This window comes from Aquarana catesbeiana, linkage group LG08 (assembly GCF_042186555.1).
Source record: "Aquarana catesbeiana isolate 2022-GZ linkage group LG08, ASM4218655v1, whole genome shotgun sequence".
NCBI classification, from domain to species: Eukaryota; Metazoa; Chordata; class Amphibia; order Anura; family Ranidae; genus Aquarana; species Aquarana catesbeiana.
In genome coordinates, this window is record NC_133331.1 from 120028156 (window position 1) to 120049366 (window position 21211).

The following is a 21211-nucleotide window of genomic DNA, read 5'->3' on the forward strand; positions in this document are numbered from 1 at the left end:
TTCTCCTAATCATACACAAACAAGTGACTCATCACCACGGGTTTCATTGGAAATTAAACGCCTCCCTACTTAGCAATCCCTCCCATGTCCATGAACTTAGAAAACATATCCAGGAATATTTCTTGCATAATGACATTGATAATATCTCTCCCATCACGTTGTGGGCAGCTCACAAAGCCTATGCACGTGGTAAGCTAATCCAAATGTCCGCTAGAATAAGCAAAGCCCGCAAACTAGAAATAGCCAGACTTGAAAGTGAATTTTCTCACTTCAGTAAGCAACATAAACGCAAACCCACTTCGGAATAGGCAGCCAGTCTTAAATCCGCGCACATGGCTCTTAATTTGTCCCTCACGGCCATTGCGGAGAAAAGTTTGAGATGGGATGGAGGGAGGTTTTATTACCAAAAGGACAAATTGGGAGCCATGTTGGCACGCAGGCTTACTCCAAGGCTGAGGGTGCGCACTTTACCTAAGATACGTTTAAGTAATGGTTCCCTATCCCAGAATCCTCAGAAAATCATGGAATCCTTTCATGATTTCTACCGATCCTTATACAGTACTCATGGGTCTGAACCCTCGTCTAACATAATTGATTCTTATCTTGACTCACTGAAGATCCCTAAGCTTCGGGAGCATCATAGGGACAGCCTGGAAAACCCTATTTCTGCGGAGGAAGTATCTCAGGTCATTCATAACCTCAAAAATGACTCTGCTCCTGGTCCAGATGGCTTTTCAGCCCCGTATTACAAACATTTCTCCCCGCAGCTCGTATCTTTGATCAACAATGATCTAAAAATCTTAACTAAAATCTTAGCTAATAGAATATCCTCCTTTATAAGTCTATATATTCATAGGGATCAGGTAGGCTTCATTCCTGGGAGACAGGGTCCAGATCAGATCAGGAGAGCTATAGACATAGTTTCATTACTAAAATCTGGCTGGGACAAGGGACTCCCTCAGCAGGGATTCGTGCTGTCTCTGGATCTAATGAAAGCTTTTGACTCTGTCTCCTGGGCCTTCCTGTTCCCGATACTAAAGAAGTGGGGTTTTGGTCAAACCTTTATGAATATAATAGGAGCACTATACTCTACTAGGGTAGCACAAGTCAAAATGCAGGGTTATTATTCACATTCTTTCCCGATTCTAAATGGTGCTAGACAAGGCTGCCCTTTGTCCCCATTGGTTTTTGCTGTGGTCATCGAGACACTAGCTATCACCATCCGGGATAATCCGGACATACATGGAGTGCGTTGTGGCCAACAAACCCACAAGTGCGCTCTCTTTGCCGATGATGTTTTGCTTTTCATCACCTCACCGCTTACATCTTTACCAAACTTATACAGGGTGCTCAATGACTTCGGCAAGGTATCTTGCCTTAGGGTTAATTACTCTAAATCTATGGCTCTAAACATTAATCTATCAACTTCCATGATAGCCCTGCTCAAAAACAACTTCCGATTCAGTTGGGGGGAGAAAATGATCCCCTATTTGGGTATCAACCTTACTGCATCAATTGACAATCTCTATAATGCAAATTTCCCCCACTTTTTCGTAAACTGGGAGAGGACTTATCACGATGGGACAAAATGGGGCTATCCTGGTTAGGTAGAATCAATTCAGTGAAATTGACTTTGCTACCATGCGTCCTTTATCTATTTAGGTCCCTACCAATACCTATTCCCAAGGATCAACTCAGGAAGTTTCAATCTAAAATTATTAAATTTACATGGGGTGCGAAGGGACATAGGATTTCCAAGGAGACTCTGTTCAGGAGCAGGGATCAAGGAGGAGTGGGTTTACCTAATCTTCTTTGGTATCATCAGGCAGCACAACTTTCCCAACTATCCACTGTATTCTCTAGGGTTGCTAACCCAGATTGGGTACATATGGAACGACAGGCTATCCCTCAATTTACTTTAGATTACATTGTCTGGTTTCCTCCTAGATCTAGACCTGCCATCATGGTCCCTACACTTTCCCACTTCCTGACAATGTGGGACTCTCTCAGAAACAATCCTCGAATAGTATCACATTGGCAACCATGGTCCCACATTTTCCGAAATCCTCTTTTTCCTCCTGGCATGGACATAAAAGCATTCCAATGGTGGCTAGATAAGGGAATGTATAGAATAGGACACTTTGCTAATCCTACGGGACCCCTCACTTTGACCCACTGTACTAACAAACTTGACATGCCCAACACAGAAAGATTTCGTTACAGACAGATATTTCACTTTCTGCAGTCTCTTAGGTCCCCCATTCACACCCCACTTTTGATCACAGAATATGAACGGTGGTGTGGTCAAGCTGTGGAGCAGAGGGGCGGGATCTTGGTGATTTACCGATCACTTGCTAGGGCTGAGACTAAATCACTCTTCATGAGGGAATGGGAAAGTGATCTACAACACACATGGAGTGTTGAGGAATGGCATAGAGCTTCTACTGCAGCATCTAAGGGCATTTTGAATATAGCTTTAATTGAAGCAAATATGAAAGTCCTCATGCGGTGGTATATGGTCCCTCTTAAAATCTCCAAAATCTACCCAAGTGCTTCCCCTATGTGTTTTCGTAATTGTGGGCATATTGGGTTCATGCTACACATTTGGTGGGACTGCCCTAGGCTCCGGGGTTTATGGAATAGGATCTTTACTATCATTAGGAAAATAACGGGCTTCCCAATCCAAAAGTCTCCTCAGCTAGCTCTCCTGAACTTTCCCTGCCCAAAAACCCCTAAAGTAGTCCAACAACTTATTATGTTTATTTTCCTAGGGACCAAACTCACGATTGCACGGGCCTGGAAAAGACCAACTGTTTCCTTTCTCTTGGTTAAGAGAAAGATTTCATGGATCATGGCCCAGAAGAAGACGGTTAGTATTCTCCTGGACACTACCTCTAAACAAGATGCTGTCTGGGATCCATGGGTTAGATACATATCTCCACCGCCTTTGGCTTCTCCTTAACCCGGACCTCTGTGGCTGAGCGAGTACTGCACCATCTTAGGATGTATCATTCCTTTTTTCTCTATCCTCTCTTTTCTTTTCTCTCCCCTTTCCTATTTTCTTCTTCTTCTATACTATGGATTATTGGCATACAGGTTTGACTACTTTGCTAACACTTGGAGAAGCTACTTCAGCCCATTCCTTTCTTACAGGTGATAGGCTTCTTCAGATGATTAACAAAGCTTATTTAATGCAGACTGGACCTATGGTTCGATTTTCTTCACTTATTGAACAGCCACATGCAAATTTTACCATAAGCTCTACTAGTTATCCTGACATTCTGGGTATAATACTCATGATAGACACTTCATATTTGAATTCTTCCTTCTAAAGATTTTGCTTCACTTTTATTTCATCATATATCATAGGTTTAGAGGTGTGGATTTTCCTGAGAAGGGGACCTCCCCTCCCGGCACAGCGAGTTCCCACGAGGGGTGCTGGGGTAGAGGAGTGGCCCTTCTTATCGGAGTCTGTCTTATGGAACTCAATCTACTGCCGACAACATATGTTTCTATGTCCTAAATGCAGTTTATGTTTTGTCTGCTACTATTTGGTTAAATGTTGGACTTTTGTTGTACCTGTAATCTTGATCATCTTTTTTTGTTGACTTCTCAATAAAAAACTATTGAAATTAAAAAATAGCAAAAGCAACAGGGCTAAGTATTGCCAAATTGCAACCAAGTGCTCCTATCATCAGAATGATGGTGAGTGGAGACCCAGATGCCCTGAAACATCATGTAAAATGGTGTAAGTTAACAAAAAAGGAGTATAAGAAGGACCCATTTAAATGGTGGCCTCCAGAAGGGCCCTTAATACACCTACAATTGATGCATTGTTTAATCTGCTTTTTAAAATGTCTGATTGTGGGGGGATTGAATGTTTAGTAGCCTGGGAAGAAGTATCCAGGAAGGATATAAAACCGCCCCCCTATAAAATGTGCACAGAGAAAGCTGCTTTACATGTAGAAGATGACCAGGGTAATTATACCGCAAGAATAGGAAAAGTTTATGTCCCCTGGAAACCCAATGAAATTTGGGCAATAATTGCTGATCTGCCCAACTTAGAGAAATGTCCAAAGAAATGGTATTAAAAGTTATGTGATGTGAATAGAGAAAACGCAACAGGCTACATATATTGATATGTGGATCTTGATTGATTGTGCTGTGCCAGAGAAGTATGTGGATGTATGGAATGTATTTGCAAGATATGCGAGCATTGATGGATGTTGTGCAGAAGAAAGGTGAGGATGTGTTAGATTACTGGAATAGATTCAAAGATGCTATTCAGAAGCATACTGATTGGATTCCAGATGATGAAAGTGATATGAAGCGACCAGAGTTGGCGAATGTATTGGTGGGTGGAATGTTGCCTGAGATTAGGGAAGAAATAGAGCTTCATACAGTGGGATGGAGAAAGAAACCTGCCCCTGAATTAGTTGAGATTGCTCAAATAGCTTACGAAGTGTTACAGAAAAGGAAAGACAAGGTAGAAAAGAAGGAGAAAACAAAAATGATGAATATACAACAACCAGAGGTTAAGGAAAAAGTCCCAGAGCCCAAAGGGGTACCAGTATCTACAGTACAGGTAACACCTCAGGGTGTACCGGTAGCGGCCCCCCTTACCCACCTTTGGGAGTGGTACATATCTCTAATTATGGGGCGCCACGGCAAAAGCGTGGCAATTGGAGACAAAATGAGGGACAACGCATAAACCCTAGAATTCAGTCCCTATACCAACAAATCATCCCAAATAGAGTAAGACTCCCAACCCTGCAACCTCGTGCCTTCCCCACTTGCTTCAATTGTGGATTGAGTGGACATATGGCGCGGGACTGTAGGGGGCGCTAGGATAGGGTGGGATGTGGTGACAATATAGATGACCCATTTTATCAAGCTTTAGCTGTAATTGAAGTTGATTCTGTTGATGAGCCAATGGTTGAAATAAATGTAAACGGTATTGATTTGTGTGTTCTCATAGACACAGGGGCTTCACGGTCCCTTTTGAATGTCTTTGACCCCAACTTACTACTCTCCAATGAAAGGGTTTCTTTGGTTGGAGTAAGTAATAATATAATCTCGGCAAGGGTTACACAGTCGGTACCGGTGACATTGGGAGAGCATTCAACAGAACACTCATTTGTATTGTCTCCACATTCCCCCTGTAATTTATTAGGACGAGATTTACTTTCAAAAATGGGGGTAACCATTGCTTTATCACCAGGTAAAACTGTCATTGACATACCACATAGGTTAAAAGAGGAAGCAACTGATCTGTTATTCATGCCTTTATTAGTAGCTGATATGGAGGGAGGAATTCCAGAAGAGGCCAAACAAAAAATTGACCCCTCTATACGGGTAACAGGAGCAAACACTCCTGGCCTTATGCAAGTTGCTCCTGTGCAGTTAAATAGAGACCCTACACTACCAGTACCTAGACTACCTTAATACCCCTTATCTCCTGAATCAATTGAAGGTATTAAACCAGTAATAGAGGAGTTACTACAGGAGGGTGTTCTTACTCCTTGTATGGGTTTTTTTTTAACACTCCTATCTATCCAGTTCCCAAACCTATAAAAGCAGGAGAAAGAAGCTATCGCTAAAACTAATGAATATTGAATTTTACAGAATCTAAAGAGATTAATAAAGATAGAGATAAAAATAAATAATAATGAATGTATAACAAGTTCCTGTACCTGGAAAAGCAGCACTGCATATAGAAAGTATTAAGGTATAGGTCTTAGCTGTTCAAATTAGAAGGGAAAGACAAGCTAAGTCTAGCAGAATGAAGATGTATGTTAGAAATGCCCCAAGAGTGGGGGCTCGGGTTCAGCATAACTTGCTGTCTTGAATTTGGGACAAAATACAGAACTAATGATTGATGTGTCAGTTAATGGTTTATCTATCTTGTGTTTAATAGATAAAGGCGATTCAAAGAGTTTGTTAAATATATGTGATGCCAATTTTTCCACTTTGAATCAGCAGGTAATTTTGGTCGGGGTAAGTAATGATGAAATTACTGCCAAAGTCACTGAGTCTCTATAGATAAGAATGGGAGGTCAGTGTCATAAATGTTCTTTTGTTTTATCGCCATACTCCCCTGACAGTCTACTAGACAGAGGTATAGTAATAAATATAGGAGTAACTGCCCTCCACACCCATAAGACTCCTTATATGCTTGACTGGGAAAGGGAACTTGCCATTGAATGGGAGGTTTCTAAATGGAGAAGCTCCTTTGACAGAGCCTTTAAAGGCATCAAAAATATTTCCTTGATCGAAGCAAGTATTAAGGTTATGACAAGATGGTATTTTACCCCTGTCAAGCTTTCCAAAATGTTCCCAACAGCTGATCCCAAGTGTTTTTGTGGGTGTAAGCTCTTGGGCACAATGGCTCATGTCTGGTGGGAATGCCCTAGACCGAGGCCCTTCTGGGGCAGGATATTCTCCCTGATCCGGAAAATAACGCAGATTCAAATCCCGAAATCCCCGGCCATAGCTCTTCTCAATGATAGCTTGCCCAAGACTCCGAAGCATTCACGTAAACTTATACACTTCATCCTCCTGGGCGCAAAACTCACCATTGCTAAGGCTTGGAAACAGCCCAAAGTCTCGGTGAAAGCAGTAATTCGTAAAATTTCCTGGATTATGGCCCAGGAGAAATTAGCAAGCATTCTAGACGACAAAAAAATGCAATTTGAAGCTATTTGGGAGCCTTGGGCACAGTTCATTGGTATCTCTCTCATACCCGGAGTTCAACCCTAAAACTAAAAGTGGACAACTTGCGGGGTGGGGGCCCCTCCAGATGGCCAGCTAACCTTCCTTTCTTTTTTTCCTCCCTTCTCTAATTCTCTCCTACTCTTCTAGTTTCTTTTGATTGTGTTCACCCGCTGGGGGAGACTAAGACAGATCTTTCTGTAACTGATGTATTGTATCCCTTGCACGGAGATTCTTAGTATTGGGACAAATACCTGATTTTTGTTTTTTGTTTCACACTGAAAGCTTATATCCCCCAGTAATTAATATGATACGATATTTTGGACCCTAGGGCTTCTAGACAATCTCAGGAGATGGGGGGCGCAGGGGCTCCCCCTGTGCACAGCATGATCCCTTTTGGGGTGCCGGTGGGATCCCCTAGGGCCTTCCTAGGAATCGGTCAATGATCTTAGTGGTCCTTTTTTACATATGTTCCAGTAATAACTTAATAGTTATTGATCTTCTCTGCAATACTTAGACAATTTTCTTTAGCCTTTTCACTGTTAGCTCTCTATCCCCCTCAGGGGTTGGATGTTTAAAAATTTGATGTAATATGATCTTTTGATACAGATTTTGTATTCTATTTTTTGTTGTTTCGAAAAATCAATAAAAGATTTTGAAAGAAATATAGGAGTAACTATAGTTTTAACTACTGAAGGAATGGGAGTAACACATACTTGAAGTAAAGAGAGACTTTAGATTTGCGCCTTATCCCAGCAATTTATTAACCCCAAGCAGAAGGGGCTATTGTAAATATTTATAGTGACTCAGCATATGCTGTAGGCATAGTGCATAGTTTTGCACAACTCTGGCAAGAGAGGGGTTATCTGACAGCAGCAGGAACCCCTATACAGCATAAAGAGTTAATTGTTAGATTATTGGCAGCGGTCCAGCTGCCTCTTAAAGTTGCAGTAATTAAATGTAAAGCACATACCAGAGCAGATGATAGTATATCGCTTAGAAATGCTTTGGCTGATAGGTATGCTAAAGATGCTATACATTCTTATGAGCCAACTACAGCGCTTCCAACATTCCTGCTCACAGATCTTCAAGTGGATCTGAACATCCTATCAGCCCTACAGGCAAGCTCGCCTCATACATCCTCTTGGACCACAAAGGGAGCTGTTTGTGGGACAGATGGTCTATCGAGATTAAAAAACAGACTGGTTGCTCCTCCGACATTGTTTCCTTCTTTGTTTGCTTTGAGCCATGGGCCTTGCCATGTCTCAACAGGAGGGATGTGTCGGGTGGTAGCCAGAGATTGGTGGGCTCCAGGTTTTTCTGCATATGCTGCTAAACAGGTTACTGAATGTTCTATATGTAAAATGCATAACATTGGGAAGTCAGTGCCCACTCCCATGAGGCATGTTCCACATACTGAGGAGCCATTTCAAATTGTGCAAATTGACTTCTCAGATATGCCCCCTTGTGGTCGATTTAAGTATCTTTTGGTTTGCATTGATCAATTTTTGAACTGGCCAGAGGCTTGGCCCACGTCCAGAAATGATGCCAGAACTGTGGTAAAATGTCTGACGAGGGAATTGATCCCAAGGTTTGATATAGGGTCAATAATTTCCTCAGACAGAGGTGCACATTTTGATAATAAACTCATGGCAGAAGTAATGAATATTTTGGGTATGAAACAGCAATTGCATACTCCTTACAGACCTCAGGCTAGTGGGATGGTGGAATGCAGCAATCAAACCCTGAAGGGGTATTTAGCCAAAATAACTTGGCGACCATTAGGACTACCCCTAAAGAGAAACATGGACTGTCACCTTTTGACATATTGTTTGGGCGACCGCCTAAAAGATTACATTCATCTCTTGTGCAGCCAGAGACAGTGACTTTAATAAATGGTCAAGATTCCATGATAGAATATGTTCGCAAATTGGCAAATGTGTTTTCTGATACTTTTTCCAGAGCCAAAGCAGGACAACCTGTGGACACGAGTGAAGGAACTCATGGACTAAAGTCAGGAAATTGGGTGTATATCAAGAATCACGCAACCCGGACTACTTTGTCCCCTAAGTAGAAAGGACCATTTCAGGTCATTCTTGTGTCTCCTACTGCAGTGAGGCTGAAAGACTATAAGTATTGGGTACATGGTTCACACTGTAAGAAGTCTGTGGTTCCAAAAGAGAATATAAGCCGGTCTGCTACTGGCAAGAATTGTTCTGTACCTTTACCTTTCAGGTCTCCCCCACTGACTCGTGCGCGAGCGAGAAAACTGCAGAAGGAATCCCCTAGGGCCTAAGATGAATGTGAAGCTCTGGAGTGTTATCCTCTGCGGTGGAGTGGTGGTATGGATTACAGTCATGGCATATGAATGGACATACAAGAAAGAAAAGGGTAAGATACAAGACACTTTTATTTTTATTATAATTGTATTTTTACTTTCATCAAAGAGTTTTATTAGAAGGTTAATGAAGCTTAACAAACAAAGCCATTTAGCAATAGAAATCTGCAATATATGTTCAGTACATCCAATAAACAGTGTATACAGCGGCTACCAACCTTATGAGAGTATTAAGCAGAATTTAAGTTATAACCGCTTGCTCTTGTACTAGAGATGCAAACAAAGATCCTGAAAATTAAAACTTTCTGTCACTATTATTGTATTGGAATTTGGATCAATTAGAACATTTCAAGCGGTACACTTAGCCAACTGTTAGCTTTGAATTTAGTGGAGATAACGTAATTTTATTGTTCGACAGGACAAAGAATAGAAATAGTGAACAAAAGAAGAAGTGGAGAATAAAGAGATAGGTAAAGAGAAAAAGGAGCTAATAGAGTGGGGCCTTCCCGTAAAGAGGTGGCGTCCCCACCCCCTCTGTCCCCTGCGCGTACACTTGTCGTATGTGGAACTACGAAGAGTTCCCACATCCAGAGATGTATTAAATATTCATTATTTGTTCATAAGCCGCGGAACACCTGAAGATTAGCCATGGGGTCCATGTTTTGTGATATCTTTCTATGCTATCCGTGAATTGGGCTAGCAAGTCTTCCATACGACAGATCTCGGAGATTTTCCGAAGCCACTCCTTGACCAAAGGAGACTGTGTGCTTTTCCACCGTAGTGGAATCAGAGCCTTAGCGGCATTCAAGAGGTGCTTCGTTAAAGATTTTTTATATCTCTTGTAAGGAAAATTCGAGATGTGGAGTAGGCAGCACGCTGCATCCAGATTAATATTGGTCTCCGTTATCTGTCGTATGATATCCCTTACTTTCGTCCAAAAAGTCTCAAGGATTGGGCACTGCCACCAAATATGTAAGAGAGTGCCTGACTCTCTATTACATCACCAGCATCTATCTGAGGCTTCAGGGAACCATTTCTTGATTTTATGTGGAGTGGCGTACCAGTGAGTTAGGAGTTTATATGCTGTCTCCTGTGTTTTGGTGCTAATGGAGCATTTATGAGCCAACGTACAAGCCGTCAGCCATTGGTTATCTGTTATATCTCTCTGCAAGGCACTAGACCATTCTACTCTAAATCTATCATCCGTAGTTGATATAGGGTTTTGAAGCCAGGAGTAGACAACAGAGGTTGTCTTGTAAAAGTCATCTCCTCTGTGACATACTGTCTCTAATTGAGTCATAGGTCTCCGGAAGTGAGGTAGTTTGGTCTTATCCATAACGAAGCTATGTATCTGGAAGTATGACCACCTGGACAGGTGAGGAATATCAGCCTCTTCCTTCATCACTGAATAGTCTTTGATTTTGCCATTCCTAATGCAATCTCCTGCAGTCAGTAAGTTTGTTATGTCCAGAGCCTGGAAGTTCCTGCCCGCCAGACCCGGAGCAAAATCTGGATTATTCTGGATCGGAGTCAGTGGGCTCAGCTGTGTCGTTAAATCATATTTTTTAACCACCGTCTGGAAGGCCTTCATGGTAGCCCCCGTCAGTGGGTGTTTTTGTGTGGACTCATGAAGCTTTCCCCAGGGAATCCATGGGTAGAACCTGAGTCCGCCCGAGGTCACTGACTCCTCCAAATGGACCCAGTCTTTTGATCTTCCATGACAGTGCCAATCAATCACCCTGGTAAGGTGAGAAGCTAGATAGTAGTTGTGGAAATGGGGTAGACCCATGCCCCCTCACTCCTTGGGTCTGGCTAGCAAAGAAAATCCAACCCTAGGCCGTCTATGACCCCAAAGAAAGCGTGTGAGAATGGATTGTAATTGCTTGAAAAAATGTAGTGGTATCCCAACTGGCAATGATCTCAACAGATATAATAGTCTCGGGAGGATGACCATTTTAAGGATAGCCGCCCTTCCGAACCAGGAGAAAAATTTGGAGTTCCAACTTAGTAAGTCCGAGGCAATGTCTGTTAGCATTGGTGGAAAGTTGTTCTCAAAAGTTTTTGACAGTCTCGAAGGTATCCATACCCCCAAATATTTGAGTTCACTGGTTACCCAGCGGAACGTACAGTTCCCCTGTGTTTTAGCTAGCAAATCTTCTGATAGCGATATATTCATTGCCTCGGACTTAGAGTAGTTGATTTTGAGGTTCGATATGTAGCCATAGTGCGTGAATTCTGCTAGCAAATTTGGGATTGTAATATGCGGTTTAGTTAAAAAAAACAAAAGATCGTCCGCGTAGGCGGCTGTCTTGTAGGTTTTGTTGGCCACTTCAAAGCCTGAGATGGATTCATTCTTATTAACTTTTCTAATAAACGGCTCCAGTGAAAGGATAAACAGCAACGGCGACAAGGGACAGCCTTGTCTCGTCCCATTTGAGATTTTAACCTTGTCCGATAATATGCCATTGACTTTTATCCTAGCACAAGGGTTCTGGTAGAGGGCTGTAATCCAAGTCATCATGTGCATTCCCAGTCCTACATGGCGACATACCTCTAGCATGTAGTCCCAGGAGACCCGATCGAAGGCCTTCTCCGCGTCCGTGGACAGGAGAAGGCCCTCGATGCCCTGTGTATGTGCCGCATGTGTCAAAAGTAAAGCCTTTATAATGTTGTCCCTTGCCTCTCTACCAGTCATGAAGCCCACCTGATCCTGTCCAATTAGGGATGCAAGGAGCGGTATCAGTCTATTGGCAAGTATCTTAGTTAATATTTTGAGGTCTAAATTCAGTAACGAAATAGGCCGATAACTTGGGCACTCTGCGGGGTCTTTCCCAGCTTTATGTATTACTGTTATGTGAGCTGTCAGAAAGTCAGTGAGTACTTGTCTGGGTGAGGAGAGGGAATTTAGGGCTCTTGCCAATGGGTTAGACAAGATGTCGCTAAAGGTCTTATAGTAGACTGATGTGTAGCCATCTGGCCCCGGGCTCTTTCCAGGTTTAAGTCCCTTAATGGCTCCCTGTATTTCAGTCAGTGTTATCTGTTCTTCCAGAGGGGTCGTCTCTGCGGTCTCTAATCGTGGCAAACCACTCTCAATCAGGTAGTCTTGTATGGCCCGAATTCTATCGGTCAGTATTTCAGGGGGTCTGTTTTGTCTCGGTAGATTGTAGAGTTTTGAGTAGTAGCTATGAAACTGAGACGCTATAGCTTCAGGAGTTACCTCCATGGTCCCCTCCGGTGACCTAATTCCCGCTATCACATTGGCAGCGTATGCCTCTCTCAAGGCTCTGGCCAGAAACCGGCCGGTCTTGTCCCCCGACTCATAGTATATCCTTTTTTTAAAAAATAGGGATCTCTGCGTTTTGGTGTGTAATAATTCCTGTAACTTTTTCCTGGCTTCTAGCAGTTCTGTGGCTGTCTGTATAGCTAGAGATTGTTAGTGTAGGGCTTCTAGGGAGTGTATTCTATTGGTTAAGTCCCTCAATTCTTTTTCCTGTTGTTTCTTGCGTTGTGCCCCAAACCTAATTAGTTCCCCCCTAATCGTGCATTTATGTGCCTCCCAAATCATCATCGGATCCATATCCGGTGTGTTGTTATGGGTAAAAAAGTCAGATATAGCTTCACGTATGCGGGGGAGTAAGTCAGGATCTGTTAGCAAAGAGGAGTTCAATCTCCAAGTGTTTGCCTTGGGCGGCGTGTGCGTTAGGTCAACTTCCAGGGAGATAGGCGCATGGTCAGAAATCGTCTGAATGCCAATGTGGGCCCCCTTCACCATCCGCAGGTCCCTCTGGGATATGAATATGTGGTCGATGCGGGAGTATCGATCGTGGGGGATCGAGAGAAACATAAAGTCTCGAGTGTTTGGGTGGAGGAATCTCCATGTGTCTACCAATTGTAGAGAGTTTAGGTGTTTTTTGATTGTTTTGAGGGCCCTGTACCTTATGCAAGACTTTCCAGTGGAAGAGTCTATAATTGGGTTTAATGGGACATTAAAGTCTCCTCCCATGATCAATGTTCCCTCTGCAAAGCCCTTTAGTTCATGTGTGATCTTCTGGCAGAAGGTGACCTGGGACGCATTCGGGAAGTACACATTGGCCAGCGTCACAGTCTTATTTCCAAATGTACCTTTAATGAAAATATATCGGCCCTCCGGGTCTGTCAGTCGGTCAGTAAGGATAAAGGGATTGTCTTTCCTAAGTAGGATGGTCACCCCTTTAGTTTTTGCTAGGTCATTAGTTGCGTGGTATGCCCTATTAAAGTATGCATTGGTAAGTCTGGGAATTTGATTGGTGCGGAAGTGGGTTTCCTGTAAAAAAACAAACTGAGGCCTACCTTTCTTCAGCTCCCTGAGAAGTGAAACCCTTTTCTCCGGGATGTTCAAACCCTTAGTATTATGGGAAATCACCATAGGCCCTTCTCCCAATGATGAGTACGTCATTATTGTAAAGTAGGTGTGGGGGCTTGTCAGGCTTATTCTGCGGAGACAAATAAAAGTTATACACTGTATACGCAGCTGGTCAGGAGACCAAGGGGTTGGGGTACAGAAAGATCCAAAATTTAGAGAAAAGTAGAGTATAGTAGAGAGAATTGAAAGAAGTGGATTCAAGAGAAAGAAGATAGTGAATCCTATTTCAATAGAGACATTTTCAAGTAGATATACTTTAGATGTATAACAACTTTTCTAAAGCAATTAGGTAGTACACCTGGGTCGAGAAATCTCTGACCCACGTGTACTTTGTGGGTTCGTGGGTGGTTTGCCACCAAAGTGGTGGAGTCACACCTAGTAGTATCGTGAAGAGGAGCAAGTCCTTATCACTAGACTCTAGCAATCAATGCAGTCAGTAGATTAACTCAAAAAAAAAATTTGTGACTTAGATAACGTAAACCACACAATTCAGAACTAAATAAAATAGAACGACACAGCCTGTAAAAAATAGGCAAATAAAAAGTGAAGACATAGAAAACTAATGTCTTGTAGGAGCAACCCTAAATTGACAAAATAATAAACTCTTTTAGAACCGGTACATCTTCCCTGGAGTCTGTATGGGGTATCTTGTTTCGGATTCCTCGCCATCTCCCGCTTCATTACCGCATGAAAGTCTCTCGTTTGCTGAGGCCTAGATTAGCGGAACTCTGCTGTTGTCAGTCCTCTTGAGTCAAATCAGCATTTTAAAGCATCGTCCAGCTGGATGTTAGCAATGTGAGAGGGTTTTTTGCCTCTGCAGCAACTCTGGTGCTTATGTGAAGAAAGTCTTTCCGCTACCTTGATGTGGTTGAGAAGAGTTTAAGTAAGAAGTGGTCTGTGGTCAACTGGCAGCAAAACTGTGGTGTGGGATAGAGAAAGAAAAAAATACCATCCTCCAGGGTTGAAATCCAACTGCGTCACTCCGCCACTTGAGAGCCGTGAGGCATTTGTCTCCTATTAGGAGTCCCTGAATGGTGGCCGCCTCCACGTCCATGTCTCATTCGCTTAGGGAGCTGCTTCTCCGGAGTGGAGAATGGTGAGGAGTGGGGACTTCTCGTGGTTGGTGGGAGAGCAAACACCTGGTACCAGTCTGGCAATTCCACTCCGTCCAAGCCCAGACCTGCACAAAAGTCCGGTAGATCAGCTGGTGAGCGTAAAATATGTTGCTTTCCGGCCAGTGTCACCACTAATGCAAAAGGGAAGTGCCATGTGTAGCGTAGATCCAGTTCCCTAAGTTTGTCCAGCAGGGGTCGCAGGGCTCTGCGGTTACGCAGGGTGATTTGGGAAAGGTCTTGGAACAGCATAATGTGTTCACCATTAAATACAATTTGGTCATTTCTGCGGGCCTTTCTCATGATTTCTTCTTTCAGTGGATAGCTCTGGAGGCAACAAATGATGTCTCTTGGAGGGACTGTATCTGGACCCCTTGCTTTAAGAGCTCTGTGTGCTCTCACAAACTCTATGTCCATGTCTTCCTGTCTCTCTAAAAGAGAATTGAATACACGCTGTAGGGCCGGTATTATCTGGTCCGGGTCTACCAACTCAGGGATCCCCCTCACCCTTATGTTATTCCTCCTTCCGCGATTATCAAGGTCCTCTAAATGTCTGTTCATTTCAATGAACTGTTCTGCATGAGAGTCCACCACCTTTTCCAACCTATGTATGGCCTTATCCCTGCTCTTGCCTGCGGCCTCCACATGCTCCATCTTATCAGACAATGAGAGGAGGTTGGACTTCAAATCTGTGATGGCGGCAGAAAATGTGGATTTTATATCTGCGGCAAATCCGGTCATGTCTGCATATGTGAGGGGCTTGTTGGAGCGATTACGTCCCCTACCTGAGTCCTCCTGTGTGGATTGGGAGTCCTCACTGAAGTCCTCCTCATCGTTCGGCGCCCGCGCCATGTTGGGGCCTGTACTGCTGCCTCGTGGAGACGGCTGTGCCTTTAGAAGTTCTGCTATGCTTCTAGCCGCGGCGACAGCTGCAGAGTTGCGTCGTGATCTGGGGTGCGGTGTCTGCTGAGTCCGCTTGCCCATCTCCCGGTCTGTGCTCTCGGGTTGTCCGGCTTTAGGCTGTATCGTTCCAGGAGCTCCTCTAGCACACGTCCATCTTGGTCGCTCGCCAAGCCACGCCCCATAATTGTATTTTTATTAGATTTTTAACATTGTAGAATGAACAAGTACAGCAGTAATGTTGTACAATATAGAGTATAAAATATAAAGTTTTTGAGAACATCTTTATAACAAAACAAGGTAAGTACATAGGAACAGAGTTCACAGTTACAGAGCACGGGCCGCTCTGTACATTATGTCCAGGATGTAGAAAAAGAATAGCCCTAAAATAAAAGTGCAGGATCAAAACTGTAAGTTAGTTACATAAAAGAGAAGAACATAGATTCTATGAAAGATATGTGGTATGAAATAATAAGTTCTAAATAACACATGTGAAAATGGGGCAAGTGGGGGGGTGGAATTTCATGATCATATGGGATGCCTATGCCAATAAAAAACTTAAACAACGGTGTTTGGCATAGGAGTTCCAAATTCCGACTTATCCCAGGGTTCCCACAATTTTTCAAATTGGGGGATAGTGTCATGTACTGAGCCCTTTAGATATTCCATCCTTCGGATATCAGTTACTAATTGTAAAAATTTGGGCCAAGGGGGAGGGGCATTGGACAGCCAACACAGGGGAATAAGTCGTTTGGCAGCCAGTAGTATGTAAAAAAGAAGCCGGTTAGCTCTTTTGTTTAAGCCAGGAAAAGGAAGGCCCAACAAATAGTGTAATGGGTCTAATGGGAGAGATTTATCCAACACTTTCTGTATCAGGAGCCACACCTCACCCCAAAAAGGTTGTATCATTGAACACTGCCAAAATATACGGAATAAGGAACCCGTGTCAATCCCACAACGCCAACAGTGCGGCGAGACTGAGGGGTTGTCTTTATGAATAACATCAGGGGTTCTATACCAAAACATAAGAATTTTCATAGAAGTCTCCCGTTGGGTCACACACTTGGAAGACTTGGAAACAGAAGACCAAATCTTATCCCATAACTGAATTGAAATAGAACTGCCTAACAAATGGGACCACTTTCCCATATAATGATGCATGGTCTCAGTCAGAGGTGTCGACCCATGAAGGATGGATGGAAGATATTAAGTGTAGCTGGTGGGGCCCTTGAGCGCATATGTATTCGAAATTAGTTGGACTTTCGAGGGATAATGATGAAGATTTAGAGTGGAAAAAGTGCCTAACCTGCAGGTAGAAGTAAAAAAGTTGGGGAGGGATATTGAATTTCTCACGTAAGGTGTCAAAGGGATGTAACTTTCGCGTAACCGGGTGTACTAAACTTCGAAGTTGGAAAAGGGAGGCGTTAAGCCATTGGAAGATCCTGCTCAAGGACAAACTGTCTGGTATGAGTGGGTTAAACAGTACATTGATGAGCGGGGAGCAAGGTGAGGGGAGTTGGTATTCTTTAAGACATTTACGCCAAATGGTTAGAGTAAAATTCATTGGGCCAGTGCACTGGTGTCTAAAAGTGGGATCCATAGAAAAGGAACCCTCCCAAACCAAGGTACACGGGTGAACCGGGTATATCACACCCTTCTCAATAGCGGACCATTGATTTGGAGCAAACAGGGAGGACCAGGAAATAATAGGCCTTAAATGTGAGGCATAATAATATTTGAAAATGTCCGGTGCACCCATTCCACTCCTGGACCTCACTGAACTGGCTATTTGGTGAGCCCTATTGCCCCATATGAACTTTAGAAAGTTACGTTGAAGTGTCTTTAATTGGGATGAGGGCAAAGCAATTGGTAACGTTTCAAAATGGTATAACAGTCTAGGTAAAATAGACATTTTTAAAACGTTTATCCTGCCCAATAAGGATAACGGATACTTAGCCCAAGTCCTCAAGGATTTATTAATTTCCAGAACTAAGGGAGGAAAGTTAGCAGAGTAGAGAGATGAGTAGGATGGAGTGAGAAGAATACCTAAATATTTGAGGGAGGTTTTACATCATTTATAGGGATAGGACTCTTTGAGTTGTGATAATATGGGTAATGGGATATGTATGGGCAGGGCTTCAGTTTTAGACGTGTTAACCTTATAGCCCGAAATGGCCCCGAAGGAAGACAATTTGTGTAGAGAGGGGAGAGAAATAAGTGGATTGGTGATCGTGAGCAAGATGTCATCCGACACTTTTATTTTTAATGCTACTGTAATGGAAGAAATGTCACAACTTGAACCGGTTTCAGATGCTGATCTAAGAGCACGGAGGGAAGCCGCACATGAATATCCTGCCAAATTAGCAGAGCCTTTCCATAACTCTTTTGTATCTATGCACCTGCAAGCTGCCAAGAAACTGAATATCACTAATTGCTGGATATGCACACATGCACCTATTTCTCATAAGACTATGCCTTTGTTAGGAATACCTAGCACTTTAGCTGAAATAGAGGAAAGTGCACACTTTGGTAAAGTCAGTAGAACAATGATTGATAGAGCTATTTCCCTTCTACTGTTCACAAATGCTCCATTGGGAAAACCGGCTGTCTGCATTAACTTTACTCGAACTTATACACCTGAGTTGCCTTCCCAGGGTTATCAGAGTACTACTCGACTGATTGGGAACTCTAACTGCATGGATAATGCCGATATCAGGTACTGGGTTGATGGTAAGGATATTGTGTGAAGTACTAACAGATATCAGGAATTACATGACTACACACATCATCAACATTCCCAGCAGAACAATATGAAGCTATTGATGTGCCTACAAGGATATAATTTCAATAAAGCCTGTGCTGCCCCACCAGGTTATTATTTCATATGTGGAAAGAAAGCATATACTTGGGTTCCTTTGAATTCTAATGGGGTTTGTTACTTTGCTAGAGTCATACCAGCTACTTGGTATATGGAGGATAATGACTTTCAAGAAACACAGCTCCACAAAATACCTGTACACTTTCTTAAAAAAGACTTTGTGCACCTTGTTAAAAGGATCTCACTGATCAGTCAGCTTCAGGAGAAGATGAAACCCCAGGAGGACAAGAAGAAGAAAAAGACTCTGAAATGAATGTAAAAAGTGACGATTCTCCTGATAGGCCTACATTTTATCCTAAATAAGATGATAACTTCACAAATATTGAATCACATGACAGAGAGATTAAACCATTGTTTTCTATTCCTTGGGTAAATAGATGTTGTATTAAAAAGGCTTTCAGTTTCATCATTGATTTGGCAGACCTGATGGATAACATTACTGCCTTGTATGATAGAAACTTTATAGCCCTTGCTATAGAATTGAAGATGATCAAAAAAGAGGTTTTGCAGCACCGGCTGGTGCTGGATTATCTCATGGCCTGTCAAGGAGGAATATGCACCATAGTGGGAACTACTTGTTGTAACTACATTGGAAATGATACTAAGACTGAAGATGCCATCATTTCACATGTAGAAAAGGTACAACAAATGAAGGTTAAATTTCGCAAAGAACATACCGAAACTGCTTGGGTTGAAGGTAGCTGGGAAAGCTGGCTTTCCTTACTCAATCCTCTCAACTGGTTTTCTGGTATTGCAGGATGCTTTTCTGGAATTTTACATGGTATTCTACATATCATAGGAATTATAGTCCTCATAATCCTGATAGATAAATGCGCACCTATTTTATGCAAATGTTGTTTAAAGATAATCACACGTGCTGGTACTAATATTCGTTCTTCTGAGCCCTTAAGGTCTTGAGTCAGAACTGCTCATGAGATGGTGGTCCGTATGCCTGGAGATCAACCTAAAGACACAGAAGAAGCTTAAAAGGGATACCGAAAGAATTCTAAACACAGGAGGGGCTGTGAAGATATGAAAAATATCAACTATATCTTTTTATGTATCCAGAGTTCCTCTTCAACATGAATTTGTATTTCTGATTTTTTTTTATTCTTGTTTCTCTCTAAGATGTTTCTGAATTCTTTTGGTATTGCAAAACAAGTGGCTGACCAGTTGACAATTAAATGTTCTGCCAATGACCTGACACAATTCTCAGAAAGGATGTGATATGGGAAGATGTTGACATAGAAAGTCCCTGTCAAAAAGTCAAATTAACCTTTCCCAAATAATTATTCTTCCCTTTCTGTCAAAATAATTCCTCAATTAAAAATATTCAGGTCACGATAACCCAAAAACTGGCCAAAAGCTGTGTTGACATACTTGGTGAAATGCGTACTTGTGACGTACTTGTAACTTTGGGCTTTTGCCCGCCATAGAATGTAATGCTAAAAGTTTCCATAAAAGTCTGAAACCACTTGTAATCTGCATCACGATCGACTTAGATGTGATCCACTGTACAGTGCATATTCTGAAGTAAACATACATGAGACGAATGCAGCTCTATTGGTGTTGATGTCCTTTATTTCAAGGTTCAACTTAACAATAGCCATATACAAATATTACAGGGAGTGTAAGAGGACACAGGGCCATACGACTGGAAGAGAAGCGGTTTGATCTTAACCTGCGTAGGAGGTTTTTCACTGTCAAGGCGGTAAGGATGTTGGAACTCCCAGAGGCGCATGCGTGGTGGCTCCCAACATTGCCACTTGACTCGGGAGCTTCCCCATGAAAAAGTCACGTGCCCAGTGATGATACGCGTGGGGAGAAGGAGCCTGTGACGCTCTCAGTTAGTGTGCAGTCTGCGTGTGAGCGAACCAGCAGCAGCACGGAGCAGCACGGAGCTGAGTGTAACTGACCATATATTTGGAAATGCGATCTATGTTTAAGGGATCATGTGAGTGAATATATTTGGTTCTTTGTTTCACACATACTTTGACTTATATTTGCGCAATGGTATTTTCTCCCAATTTTATGTTTCATATGGGAGAGGATCACTAGAAGCTGTAAAATCACCGATCCATGCCGGTGGATGAATGGGATTGAGCCTACCCACCGCTAATCCATCTATACACAACTCACAAAGCCCTGTTCTAAAGCGAAGAGGAGGTATCATTTTGCTTCTAATTAGTGGACTAATCACATTAGGATTTGAGGTGTATTTTATTTTATTTTAATCACAATTTCACCTGAGCACAGATCTATATAATAAGATTTATTGGAAGAAGGTTCCCGGGGGGGGGGGGGGGGGTTTATTATTTAGGTAACCTTATATGAAGGTTCGGAACACATTGTATCATATTTTGTATATGTTTTCATTTAAGGTTTCACTGCTCTTGATTTAAAACAAGTTTTACAAACAATGTATCCACTCATTTTAGAAAATGTTTTATAAACACTAGATGTAGTATGAAATCAATTGGATAATACGAGCGCATCAATTTATTTATTTATTTGGCCAATTATGGCTCAGGGGATTTAGTACACGCCCCACACTATATAAGGCCGCCTGCATGGCGGCCCTGTGTAGTGTGTGTTCCGGACAGAGAGACAGTGTCATTTGATTTAAGTTAGATAGATCAGGCAGGACAGTCAGTGAGTTAGCTGCACTTACAGTGTATTGTGTATATATATGCATCCCAGGTGTTGTATATATATATATATATATATATATATATATATAATGAAGAAAAGACATGGATCGATGCTTGATGCAAAAAACTCCTTTACTTGAAAATTACAATCATACAGACATTGAAATTGCAGACGTGCAAGCCACTGTACAGTATCGAGCGTGAGTCGCTCTTCAACAG